The sequence below is a fragment of the Adiantum capillus-veneris genome, chromosome 20, assembly GCF_014529385.1.
Source record: "Adiantum capillus-veneris isolate H3 chromosome 20, ASM1452938v2, whole genome shotgun sequence".
Lineage (NCBI taxonomy): Eukaryota > Viridiplantae > Streptophyta > Polypodiopsida > Polypodiales > Pteridaceae > Adiantum > Adiantum capillus-veneris.
Window position 1 is genome coordinate 45,099,755 of NC_140950.1, and position 15,141 is coordinate 45,114,895.

Genomic DNA, 15,141 nt, shown 5'->3' on the forward strand with positions numbered 1-15,141 from the left:
AGTGCTATATGGTCAAAGTTTCTATCTCATCTCTTTGCAACCAATCAAGCAGAAAAAAGAGGATTTATCGACCAAATACCTCGTTTTGATCAAATTTGTGGACCTTCCATCCTTCCTATGGCTCAATTTTTACGACATCACCAAGTCATCGGGAAAGGTTCTCTTCACCCCTGCCCTCCAATGTCCTAAAAAGAGCAAAACCTATGTTTTATGGCAAACACATCAAAATTTTCCAGACCCCCTTCTTTGAGAAAAAAGATAGACAAGGTAGGCTAGCATGTGATCTACCTCAAATAGGGTAGCCTAGTTGGATCATGCTATCACTACGGAAATTTGGGGTATTTCTCTAAGAACTGCCTCACTATTGCCTCTAACAAGGAGATCATCTATTCATACCGAAGTCCCAAAAATATGATACCTAAGGAGTAGATCTTTGGCAAGCCTCCTGTTAATGGGAAGCCCCCCCCCCCCCCCCCCCCCCTCACTCTTGTTCATGATCCCCTAGCCATGCATTCTTGTGCTATTGCACATGGAACCACTCCATCCACATCACTCTTTGTTTCACAAAACCACACCTCCACTTCGAAGGCCCCTTAGCATAAAGCCAAGTGTTTGGCTGACCCACAAGGCTTTACTCCAACCTGATGAACTTTTGAATCGCGGGGGGTTGGGGGTGGGGGGGGGGGGGGGGGGGTTCCTCTATATTTAATAACCATAATTATCTAAAGGCAATAATGAAGAACATGCCATTCCGATAGATAAGGGCTATAGTGGATACTATCCTAAAAACCTATGACTATGCTAAGAAAAAAAAATAGTGCATAGTACTCCTCTATGGAGATTGCATCTTTCAATGTGAAGGGAATCAATCATCCCTCTCAATTGTTTACTTTTTGGGTTGTTACACGCCCATACTGAAAAAATTATACGTATAAAATGCTCTTTAGTTTCGAGCAAAAATCTTTCGATCAAAGTATTTTTCGATCATAAAACTGATTATATATAGACAGTCACCGATTCAATCAAAATCGGCAAATGTCTTTTGCATTGTAGAGTTTTGAGAGACTAGCCAGTTGGAGAGCTCCAGTGCATTTACCGATAGATACAAACTATTGAGGGATAATTTTTCACTTGCTGATGCGTACTAACTTGTTTTTCTATGTTGTACAATACTCGTGTGGCATAGTAGTTTTTCTCTCACCATAGATTTGGCTTGCAATCTACTGGCCACTTTGCAGTGTGTAGCCATCTAGCTCAAGTGAGTAGAATCTAGTCGCTCTTCCAGTGTTGTGAAGCCACTTGGCTCACTATAGGGAAGGGTTTTAGGACAGACTCGTGTGCTACAATAGTATATCTCTCACCACAGAGTTGAGTTAGAATTCAGTGGGCGACTCATACAAGGTATTAGGCATGCCGCTACACTTCTCACTTCAAAGTGACCTATAGGTTTTCCAATTTTAGATCAGGACACATCATTGGTTGTACCACATAGAAACACAAGAGTATTGCTCATCCAAGAGAGAGTGGAGAGATGCATACATCATTCCCTCTTCATCTCTATGTGATTCATTCTTTACCCTTGTGCTTCAGACTCCAAAGACACTCCATTGTTCATCACTAGATGACTTGGTGTTATCTTGGATGTAGATATATACCCGATATTTTGCCTGCATCTGTAATTGTTAAGTTGGCCGTTGATGTTTGTGTTGTGACATCCACACACTTCATCAAGGATTAGATTAGGTCACATAATCGTTCTTACTATATATAAATATGAGGGTTACTCTCGTCTACCTATGAGTGGAGAGATGCATACCTATGCCCTCTTCATCTTAGCATGACATACCTTGCCCTTGTATATCTTGATCCATAGATACACCACTATTCATGACTAGATGACTTGATGTTGTCTTGGATGTAGATACATATGATATTTGGCCCAAATTTGAGATTGTTAAATTGTCCACTGATTAGATTGATTAAACTATCAATCAACATTAGAACAACATCCAAGACATGTGTTGAGTGTACCTCACACAAGCTAGGTTGTTCACATGTACACTCCGATCATTTACATGTATTCTGTAACGCACATAATAGGGCCTAGTTCTTGTGATGAGCGTCCGTCTCACTCATGGTCTGTTCACCTCTCTCCATCTCTCTTTATATCTCTCTCTTAGTGTGTGCTTTGTTTTTTCTTAAACTTTCAAAGATTTATTGTATTTTGTGTACTGTATGGTTTAAAATCATATAGTGTTTTTTTCTACAAGTTATGTCAGTTGTTTATGGTTTAGGGTCATGACACAATTTTGGTAGTTTGTCCTCTCATCTTATAGCATTTATATTTTACAATTATATCTTAGAGATATGGAGGACACCAAGCTTCCGGAACATCAGCAAAAGTTCATTTTCAAAGTTATAGTACGCCACTTTCATCACATGTCAAAGCGTGAGGTTCGTTGTTGCCTAAACCCTTCAGCTCCGGAGCATTATTACCAGCTCATAGAGGCCTTAGCAAAGTTCTTATTTGAGCAGCTCCATCTCATATTTATGCTTGCTGCTTTTGACATATCTCTAATGACATTAGGTTCGTTATTGCACATGGTTAAGCAATATATTGGGCATATCACACAGATTTATAATGACTTAAGAAATACCAAAATAATTACTTTTCTAGGCATAGCTACTCGCATACAATTTGTGAAACAATTGTATAATGAGTTCAAGAGCAAGGAGAAGCTGGAAATTAAGAGCAACAAAGCGAACAAGAGTGGACTTTCATGGACCCACAATGATTAGCATATTAAATACAAAGCCACAATTTTCGATGCCGCTCATCCTACCATTATTTATTGACTTGCCATGGTTCCCCATGTGGAGCGTCCAATGCTCATTTCACGTTTTTGAAATGGTGGCCATGTAGAGCAGTGTATGAAAGAGTGAAATACAGAGGGCATTCAACGTGTCATTCATGATTTTGCGACCACTAAAGGAACATTAGAATCTATTCCAAAATAGCATTTTGTAGATAATTAATGATCTTCTCTAGTCCCTAAAGTATCTACATGCGCATGACTATCTCCACAATGACCTGCACTCCCACAACATGATGCTTCATTTTGGGCAGAAGGGGGTCTATGCAGGCATTGTGGATTGGGGGTCATGTACAAAGACCAAAACATTGGTATGCTCTTCCCATCTCCGTGACTTGCAAATAGAAACTAGAAAGCAAAGCAAGAGAGACTTTCCATGGGCCACACCAGAATGCATATCTACTAATCCCCCTCCCTTGAATAGATCCATGGACATCTTCTCCATGTGTCATACTTGTAAACGGCTCTTAAAGTGAATTTCCATGCCTCAAGAGCAAAAAAAAAGGGAATTTTTAAGCCATGTACTTACCCACCTTGAGAGTGGTAGGTGAAACAATCCCACAACCCGACCTAATGCTTTAGATCTTTCTCTCTGTCTAAACAATGCCCATAGAGTGGGCTATGATATTGTATGATTTTTGGTCTACAACCAGCTGATGAGTAAAGTGATGATTTGATTTTTTTCTTCTCTCTAGTTGCAAATGTAAATTATATAATTGATCAAGCTATATATCTTGCCTCTTTCCGATGCCATGGTGATAGATATTTTGTCTCTTTCTAGCAGCATGATTAAGTTATCCTATCTTTTTTTTCCAAGATTATAAGTAATATTCAATAAGCGGTTTAAATGTGATGACTTGTTGACTTCACAATTTGACTTTCTAATGATGACATATATGCTTGATTTTAATATATGGAAGAACTTTACCATGTTGAATCTCAAGGGATCTACAAAGAAGGAAGAGAGAGAGAGAGAGAGAGAGAGAGAGAGAGAGAGAGAGAGAGAGAGAGAGAGCTATGGCCAACAGAAAGACCTCAAATCTATTTCTAGAATCGAAGAGGACGAGTCCGGGTTGCAAGGCGATCCTCTCGCCCTCAAAGAGTGCAAAAAGCTATGCCCAAACCACTTTGTGCATCAACAACTATTTCAAATTAGTGGCAATGCAAAGGAATAAGCTCTAGTAAAGCTATTAGATTTGCAACACAAAGGGCTAGCATGAGAATTGCTACAAAGATTCATACGATGGGAGAGATCTATGCCAAACAATAACCAAATGGAACTCTACTTTATACAGTTGTGTTATGTTTAGGATATCCTTGGGAGGCAGGTAGACTGGGTATGGTCGGATTGTAGAGAAAGTGGCATTGGGAATGGTCCGATTATAGAGAAAGTGGCAGCAAGTAACAACAATAACTCAATGCCTCCACACACATGTCCTATAGTTCTACTTCCCAAAGAATCAGAGACGCTTGTTGCACTAGCAAGCCAAGGGAAGTATCTTGCAAGCCAAGGAGAGACACCTGACATTTTGCATGACACAATATTTGAGCTTGAGATAGAGCTATCCGAGGCCCAGGAGCTATCCGAGGCTGCGACAATATGCATCATTTTACGGATCACTGTCAGAAAATTCTGGTCCTTTGCAACAAGGACCTGCATATCCATCTACTAAGCCCTCAGAAAAACTGAGCTCAACATAGATGAACTACTCAATGAGCTGTCACAATATTTAATTTGTGCACCTCGCTCACTTTATCCCTATCTATTTTCTCAAGAAGCCAATGCAAAGTGCTACAATTTTTGTAATCAAAGTTTCATTCACCCCCTCATTTGTCCCTTTTGTATTCTTGATTTGAAATTGTATTGTATCTAACTGTAATTATGACTCTTGTTGCAAAAGTAGCTTGAGAGAGAGAGAGAGAGAGAGAGAGAGAGAGAGAGAGAGAGAGAGGTGAACATCAAGTAGTATAGCATGACTATCTTTCATAATTTTCCAGTAATCACACTGGGAAAAACTTATAGGGCTTAAGTCACAAATCTTTGTCTACATCAAACACACCGACCATATCATCTACTTCAGAGCATTTTGAAGCTATCTCCCATTCCATATATTCGTCATCATCAACTTCTGCAGCTATTGTTTCATGAGTTTAAAGACACAATAGTGCTTTTGTGCTACTTTTATTTTAATGTTCATTGGCTTATGGATAAGTCTCATTGGCTTATGGATAAGTCTCAAGTTGCTAAAAACACAAACGAAATCAACACCTTGTTTAGGGTAAAGCCGGTTTTGTTTCTTGGTATGCATAATTTTGGAAGGCCAACCATTTTCTTGCACACCTTCCACTTGATGCTACGACATATAAAACCATTGCTCCAATGTGTTGCAGCTCCACTTTCTCACCACCATACTCCTTCCACCATAGAGCCGCACTTGTGTGTGTAATGGAATCAATATGCCATGGAACATACCAATTCTATTAGCATAATCAACTCGCTGATTGTAATGGAATTGGCCTATTAACTTAAGAGTAGCGGAAATTTTAGAGAGTACTTTTGTGAAATTACTTTGTGCGCATAGCGGAATGACTGATGGTAGCAACATAAACATAGCATTTAGATAACTTGGCATGAACAATACTTTTGCAAGAGAGAGAATTTAGAGAACATGACAACAATTGAGGACCGGATTTATGTGGAGCGAGTCCCCCCTCCGATAGCCATTTGTGTTATGATTTCTACCATCAAGAGAGACTTGTTACAATACGATTTTTGTGTTCCTTGTGACCTAGGTGAGGCAATGAAGATGGAAAGCTTCATGCATCATGAGCATAACATAAACTTTGAGGAAAGCATTAACTATCCCAAGACGTCAAACACCTTCAAAGGTGGAGAGAGCTAGCAGGGAATGAGGGTAGGGAAGAGGAAGCAGGGATTTAATATTCACGTGATCATGTGTTTTTTTTTGTGATCACAATATTTATAATCACAATTAACATGATCACAAAAAAGCCGATAATAAGTGGTGACGTGGCAACCCACCAAAACCTCACCGAGGTATGTGTTTTTCCTGACGAGCTTACCAGGAATCTATGTCAACCCTAAATCGAGCCCATTGAGAAATAAAAAAATTCCAGTGTGTTGGGTCCAAGCCCTTGTCGGTCAGCCCGTGGGAAAGCCTCTTATAGGCATGCAGTAGAAAGAACAATTAAAGTCAAGTTCTGCATGGTGGCTTTATATACATTGTAAGATCTCTCAATAAGTAAATATAGCGTATTATTTTTATTCATAGTGTGTCGAGCCTCTCTCTCTCTCTCTCTCTCTCTCTCTCTCTCTCTCTCTCTCTCTCTCTCTCTCTCTCTCTCGTTTTTCTCTGCACGCCTTCTTACTCGCCATGGCTCCTCAGTGGCACCCACCATAGCCCAAGGTTGCAACAACTGGTATCAGAGCCTTAAGGCGTTGCAAAGGCATGTCTACAGTCGGTGATTTCAGCAGAAAAACCACACGGGCATAGCTTACGAGCCAATAGGCGGTGAAGTCGGAGGCGCAGAACAGGGGGGCCATAAGCTTCTCACAACGTTGTTGACACATTTAACGTTGCATGCAGGTGGTGATTTTGACGCTACAAGGAAACCTGAGATAGCCGTAGCAACTGCGAACTTGACGCAAGCAAACGGGCCGCCAAGGGAAGCCGCAGGCAACAGGCCGTCAAAGTAAGGAGGGTGCATGAGAGAAGGCAGCCGGCTCTCAAAACCTGTGCGCTTGAGTCAAGGTGCCATCCTCGCTGCACGCGGTGCTTTAGTAGAGCTACTACAGAAGGTTTACACAAATAAAAAAAAGCTTTAACTAAAACCTCCCATTCAAGCATGGGTTCCCACCCTCGTGAAACCTTGGCTTGCAGCATGGTTGCGTGGAGAAATCTATTGTGTTCGAGGATATGCTCGTGTTCAGGTGGTGTATCCGAGTGGCAAGATGGCTTGTGATGTGGAGATGAAGAAAGGTGACATGATGATGGTGCCTAGGAATTATCCTGTCATGATGCAAGCAGGAGATGAGGGATTTGATGCTGCTCTTGTCATGAATAGTCACATGCCAATATCGATGCACCTGACAAGGAAGGATTCGGTGTTCAATATGATGGAGCCAGAGGTGAGAATGGGAACGTTCAAGATAAGTAAGGAACTAGACAAGCGTATACATGAGGAAAGAAATTCTCGACACACGATCTCCCGCCAACTCGGCCTTCCCAACCCGCTACAACCCATCAACTTCTTTGCCATCGCTAAGTTTTTCTGCAACAGAAAATCGTCAACGGAATTTTATTTCCACTTCTCCAGAACCTGCTCAAGCAACAATATGCTCAGTTCAAAATTAGTTTTACCTATTCAGTCTCATAGGTTTGCCATGATTTTGTTTATGTCATCATCGATATTTTGTCAAAGCTTTGTTTTATTTTGTTAGTTGTCAATCATGGTCATGTCCCTTTTGTACGGGTTATAGACACTGCCACAAAGATAAGTGGTAAGACCTCCCAATTTTTGTCAGTTTTCAGCCCATTTTTGTTGCCCTCTCATGAGGTTACTGGGTACACCTTAAACCCAAGGTTTGGCAGTGAACCAAAAACTCCATTTTTGGTAGCTAAATATTTTGGCCTACACCCTATCTGTTCAAGGGGGGGTTACTCATCTATCACCAGGTTATGGATACACCAAAAATCCTTGGTTATGAGAGAAGCTAAAACTGACGGTTGGCGAGTATACCAAAAACTCGAGGTATCATGAGAGGGTCTATCCAGTTCGGGCTTGAGGGGGGGATTGTTGGGTCCAAGCCCTTGTCGGTCAGCCCGTGGGAAAGCCTCTTATAGGCATGCGATAGAAAGATCAGTTAAAGTCAAGTTCTGCATGGTTTTTTGTGGCTTTATATACATTGTAAGCTCTCTCAATAAGTAAATATAGCGTATTATTTTTATTCATAATGTGTCGAGCCTCTCTCTCTCTCTCTCTTGTTTTTCTCTGCACGCCTTCTTACTCGCCATGGCTCCTCGGTGGCACCCACCATAGCCCAAGGTTGCAACACAGTGGGCGTACCAAATTGGATGATTTTTGTAGGTTAAAGGGAGGTCACGTGAATATTTGACGTGATCACCTATTTTGAAATGTGATTACTCAACGTTATTAACGTGTTCACATGTTTGTGATAACGTTAATGAAATCCCTGAGAGGAAGAAGAAACATTTCATAGGAGACAGAATTAGTTCCTCACTGATCATCACTCTTCTTGCTAGCATACATAATAGCATAGTAATGAAAATGGAGAAGATGGCAAGCTTAATCATTGAAGCATGGCTCTTGGTTGGAATTGCACTCCATAGAGAAGAGTGTTGGTGTAGGCTCTCAACCTCTCTACTTGCTTGGAGAACAACTTAGAGAGCTCTTGCACTTTGCACTTCATGCAATGTGAATGTGTGTGAGTGTGTGTTGGAGAGTATACCCCCTAAGAGATCCCCCCTAAGAGATCCCCCTACTAGCTTTGGTCGACCCCCCCATGTAGCTCATGCTTGAAGCTCATTGGACCCCTCCAGGCCCAGCCAATCATAAGCAGGAGTCATACCAAGCAACATGGGTAGCCTTGAGACAAGTGTCCCCCTTTTTCCATTGAGAAAGAGGACTTGATAAATGTAAAATAAAATAAAATTAATATTCTAATTTATCATTGGACCCCTTGGTTGGCCAACCAATAGGCTTCAAGCACACCATGAGGGCAACATGAGGAGGAACCTGACAAGTGTCCCTTTTGCTTTCTTCGTACTAAGCATGCTTTGTGTGAGTGTGTGTGTGTTCTCTCTCATCCCCCCTCTTGTAGGGCTTGCCCCCTCCTTGTAGGGATTGAATCTTGACTTTTGCACACCTCAATCCACTCAACCTTGGACTGTTAGGATCCAAACCTACTTCCATCCGATGCCTATGTGAACAACCCCTTTTGGTGTTACTCTCACATCATTGTGGAAAACATGTTTACACCTAGCATGCCACATGGAGCAGAGACTTGTTCTAAAGCTCCTCATGCACATTACACCTAGCTACCTATGTGGATGCATTAACATCTTTCACCTCCACTGCTTGCATGTATTATTCCATCTATAAATAGAGAAGCATTGTACAAATAATGCACTTAATCAATTTACGTATTTTGTATCATTTTGCACTTGACTTGTTTACTTCATTTTTTAATTAGTGCATTGACTTAATTATAAACGCAACTAATTATTACCCGCCATAACCAAGCCTTACAAGTGGTATCATAGAAATTGTGAGGCTCGCTGTGATTTTTATTAGTATTATTATTCATTGTATATATCTTTATTTTGAGGTATTGATTTTAAAAATAAGTTAAATATCTCTCTCCATGCATGTTAAGTGAAAAATATATGTCTCAATGGTTGACAGATAACCATGAGCTTTAAATAAGACTAAAGGTGGTTTGTCTTATAAGCCTTTCTTTTGTTCCTTGCTCGTTATCTTTGCAAAAGCTTCAAATCATGTCACTTTCGCTGCTATCTTCCTCCTCGCCTCCTTCGAGACCTTATGGAAAACTTGTTGCCACTCTCTCTCTCTCTCTCTCTCTCTCTCACACACACACATACACACACTCGCGCGCGCGCTCAGGTACTCGCGCTACTTTAATCGTTTTGGCCTCATCTTGTCATCGCGAGCTTGTTACTCTCGGCATCACTTGCGAACGCAATTAGGCGTATAGCCTACTTGTGCTAATTGCTTGACAACCCTACTTGCAGCTCTGCTGCACCTGACTTCACGGACAAGCTCCATTTGTACACAAGTCTTCAATCCCTTTTTTGTCGGCAACCTTAACATCCTTGCACCGCCACCATTCGATGTCTCTCAGCAAGCTCAACCAACGCGCTTCCAGAAAGCCCCAAATTTGATGTCAGCCAACTGCGCTCTGCCCGATCTGTGTCTTGCTTGAGCCCCCGCCTCTCGATGCTATCGCAGAATTAAGTTCGTTGACCTGCGCTCCGTACTCACTCGCGTTGACCACCTCCATAAGCCCACTCACGATGTCGACTAGCCTTGAGCTCAACACATGTCAATTTGCAAGCTGAAGCTACCGCTCCCCGCTTCTTGGCCTTGCATTTTTGAGGCTGATGTTCCCACAGTAGTTGAGTGTTCGAAGCCGATTTTCTCAAGGTTTTTTAAAACACTATCATTAAACACTACCAGCAGGAGTTTTCAAAGCCCTAGGTCTACAACTCCAAGGGCCGATTTCCACGTGGGCTCTAGTTCTTGCAAGTCAACCAACTTTTCCTCAAAGCCAAGGATTCAAAAGCCTTACAAGTGGCATTCAATCAAGGATTCAAGCATTTCATCAACTTGCTCATTGTGAAGAGGTACTTCACAATCAGTGTGATAGAGGATCATTTTATGAATATACCAACATATGTTAGAGGACTAGACACTGCCATTATAACTGGTAAGACCTTCCTCAAGCGGCAAATGAAAGTGCACTCACACAAGAGCACTACACTTGACATGTATTTTTGCATTAGGACATTAGCCAAGACGGATGCATCCTCTCAACATTGGACCAATGAAGATCAACATAACAACATGGCGATAATGTACAAAGCCAATGAAATGAAGAAGATGACAACCAACATGAGGACTACAACCACGACAAACGAGAATCACACCACGCAAAGGATGAAGCATTAATCCCTACACACTAAAACTCCCTTGTACACTTGCATGATGTATCCAAATGTGAGCGAAACATGATGTATCCAACTTGTGAACCATGTTCACGCATCCAAATGTGAACCCATGCACTTGACTAAGGATGCCTTGTATGAACCATGACCTATTGAATCAATTGAGAACTACACATGATGTATCTTAGGCAATCCTAGAATAAAATCAGGTTTAAGGGGGCGATTGTTAGGGTCCAAACCTACTTCCATCCTATGCCTATGTGAACAACCCCTTTTGGTGTTACTCTCACATCATTGTGGAAAACGTGCCTACACCTAGCATGCCACATGGAGCAGACACTTATCCTAAACCTGCTCATGCACATTACACCTAGCTACCTATGTGGATGCATTAGCATCTTCCACCTCCACTACTTGCATGTATTACTCCATCTATAAATGGAGAAGCATTGTACAAATAATGCACTTAATCAATTTACCTATTTTGTATCATTTTGCACTTGGCTTGCTTACGTCATTTTTAAGTAGCACATTAACTGAATTATGAACGCAACTAATTATTACCCTCCATAACCGAGCCTTACATGGGCCTAGTTCTCACCACGAGCTTGGCACTTAAGCCCCTCAAGCTTGGGTTGGGTTCTCACCTCAAGTACAGCCTAGCATCTCAAGCATGACAAGCACCTCAAGCATCTCAATCATCAAGCACCTCAAGCATCTCAAGCATCATCAGGCACCTCAAGCACCTTAGTCATCAAGCACCTTAAGCTTGGGCCGGGTTCCCACTTCAAGCTCAGTCCTAGCTTACCTAAGGTCAAAGGACTTTTACACTGATTATTGGAGGTGTTCAATGAAGCTAACCCTAAGGTCTTATGCTCCATTGGTTAGCCTTGATCTTTGATAGACCACCATCTCTCATTCGGCCGGCTTTACCATTGGCCGCATGTTGAGATAGATCTATAAGAACATGTCTATATCTTAACCCTTGTTCCCGTTTATTCTCCCACATTAAATGATCAGTTGAATACAAGAAAATAATTTGGGTTGGTTAGATATTAGATTTTATGACATTACCTCTCTCTTGAAATCATTGTCGTCTTCGACTATGCGGTAAAAGAGATAAAGCCTTAGTCATTAGTCAATCTTACTTAGCGGGTAGAGGATCCCTTTTTACCCTATGACATCTTTCCGAGATGGATGACTAATCCGTTTGGTGCTTGGGAGACATAGCTGCCGCAAGCATGTCTGCTCTTTAGTTCATTTCATTCTCCCAAAGTAGAGTGACAAATTCTACTTGGTGCTTGAGAGAAGTCGTCATCACAAACATGATTCTAAGCATGCATACTATTTAAATTTGTGCACAATAAAAAGAGAACTAATCATATAAGACAGAAACATGGGTCATTTAAAAGAAATTTGTACATTTGCTTACTCTAATGTAGCATTGTAAGCATTGACAAGGTTCATACTATCCTTAAGTTGTATTCCTTGCATCCGTCTAGCATCTTCAAAAGGATAATTTTTGAAGTTAATAGGATACCGTCGGATAATCTTACCATGTCGTACCTTGTCTTCATGACAAAGGATAGCTTCGGGTTGTAGCACCTCTTCTTGGTCTTCAACTTCCGGAGGGTCTTCAATATTGGTTCACTTGGTGGCTCTCCTTTGTAGGGCTTGAGTAGGCTCACATGAAAAGCATTGTGTATGAGCCAATGGTTGAGCAACTTGAGTTGGTAAGCCGTCTCATTGATAGGTTTCAAGATTTGGAAAGGACCATAGTATCTTTTTGCTAGCGTAGCAAATAATTTTGATGACCCGTAGGATTTTTGTCCGTTGTTTGCCTTAATCGAGCCTTAGGAAACTTAAGTAAGACCCAACCATTTTCTTTCAATGTTAAGGCCCTTCTGTGCTTGTCAACGAAACCTTTTTGCCTTTGTTGAGAGATGGATATAGCCTCCTTAATCTTTTGAAAAGATTCTTGTAGGTCACGGCTATACTCATCAGTAGCAGCGAAGATCTTCCCATGTACTTTGAGTAGCAAGGGACTTTAACGTCTTCCCTCAATGATCTCAAAATGTTCTTTTCCCATAGAAGTATGTACAATATTATTGTAGCCATACTCTACAAGTGGTAAGTACTTTTCCCATTGTGAGCGTTGATCTACTTCTGTAACATAAGTCTTGAGTAGATCGAGTATTGTAAGATTGGCTATCTCACTTTGGCCATCCGTTTGTGGTTGATAGGCTAAAGAGAAATTCAATCTTGTTCCTAGATTTTCAAAGAGACTTTTCTAGAAATTATTGGTTATTCTAGGATCTCTATCTCACACGATGGATGTTGGTAATCCATGGTGTTTGAAAATCTCTGATATGAAGAGAGTTTCCATTTGGTGTGCCTTGATAGTCTTTTTGACAGGAATAAAGTGTGCTTGCTTGCTAAATCTGTCGACTATTGTCCATATTCTTGTATTCCCATGGATCGACTTGAAAAATCCAAAGATGAAATCCATGGATATACTCTCCCATAGTGAATTTGGGATAGGCAATGGCTAGAGTAATCCAGGTTGCTTCCCTCTATCATACTTGGTCTTTTGGCATACTACGCATTTTGAAACATACTCTTGTATGCCCACTTTCATGGTAGGCCAATAGAAATAAGTCTCCACTCCTTGAAGAGTAGGTTGAATACCTCTATGCCCCGCATAGGGAGGAGCATGGGATTCATACATAACTTTCTCAGGAAGGAAATGGGTAACACATAGCCTATTTCCATGGAGAAGATAACCATCATGCAAGGTGAATGACTCCTCTTTCTTCCCCAAAGCAAGGGCTTTCATTATGTCTCTAAAGTGAGGGTCAATAGCATACTCATTTATCATAGAAGATATATCATTGTGAGTAGCTATAGACACCGCATTAACTATTGGTCGTCGTGAAAGTGCATCGATAACTTGATTGTGCTTACCAGCAATGTGAGCATTATAAAAATTAAATTGTGAAGGAAAATTTTCCCACCTCATTTGTTTGTCGAAAAGCTTGGTTTGCATCATGAAATACTTGAGACTTTGGTGGTCGGTTTGTAGAATAAATGGAGTCCCCAATAAATAGTGCTTCCATGTGTGTAGGACATGTAGAACAGCTAAAAGCTCTTTCTCATAAATGCCCAAGACTCGCTCATCGGTATTGAGCCTTTGGCTCTCATATGCTATGGCATGCCCTTCTTGAAGCAAAACTGCTCCAAGGCAATCACCACAAGTATCACATTGGACCTCAAATGGCTTTGAGAGATCTGGAAGCATGAGGACTGGTTAGGAGGTAAGCTTTTCTTTGATCTTTCAAAAGCATTTTTCTCCTTTTAGTAGTCCATACATACTTAACGTTCTTATTAGTTAACTCATGTAGTGGTCCTGCTATTTGAGAGAATTTTGCTATGAAGCGTCTATAGTATGTGCACATACCAATAAAGCTTTGTAGCTCATATAGACTCCTTGGATTACGCCATACTTTTATTACCTCTAACTTTGATGGATCCATACGGATACCATCGTGAGAGATAATATGACCTAAGTATTGAATCTCTTGAAGGAAAAAAACGCTTTTCTTTTGGTTGAGAAAAAGCTTGTTCTCCCTCAATGCTTGAAAAATCCCTTGGAGGTGCTGCTTATGTTCCTCCAAATACTTGGAGTAGATGATGATATCATCAAAGAACAGTCGAGTGAATTTGTGGTAAGGTCTAAAAATTTTCTCCATTAGACTATTAAACGTAGCTGGCGCATTAGTCAAGCCAAAAGGCATGACTAGATATTCATAAAGATCAAATGTTGTGCGAAATGCAGTCTTTAGGATATCTTCATCCACTATCCTTATTTGATGATAGACACTTTTAAGGTCAATCCTATTGAAGTAGGTAGAGCCTTGTAGCTTATCAAACAAACCTTCTACCCAAAGCACGGGAAATCTGTTTTTGATAGTGATATGGTTTAGTGCTTGATAGTCCACACACATACGGTATGTACCATCTTTCTTTTTCACTAAAAGGATTGGAGAACAAATGGGAGAGGAGCTAGGCCTCACCCTCCCTTTGTCTACCAATTCCTGTACTTGCCTCATGATTTCCTCCTGTTGAGCTTGTGAGACTCGATAAGGAGGCTTGTTAGGTAGTGAGCTTCTTGGAAGGAGCTCAATGTGATGGTCATCGTCCCCTCGTTTTGGAGGTAAGTCCATAGGGATAATATCGATGAGCACATCTTTAAAAAATTAGACAAGTCTAACTCTTCTTGATTCCTATCATTTACATTTGATGAAACATTAGGATCCTTTAGAGACTCTTTGACAAAAATCATGTAAGAAGAAACTGAGCTCTACATTGATTTATTAAAATAAGGAGGATTTACAAGTGGAATAGTGTGACCACGCTCACTAGCATCTATATACATGTTATTTCCCCTGTAGATGAAGTAGATTCTCCTTTCACAGAACTTCATATTGGCAGCCATGCGATCAAACCATGGCGCCCCTAGGATAGCATCCTCATGTTGGAGA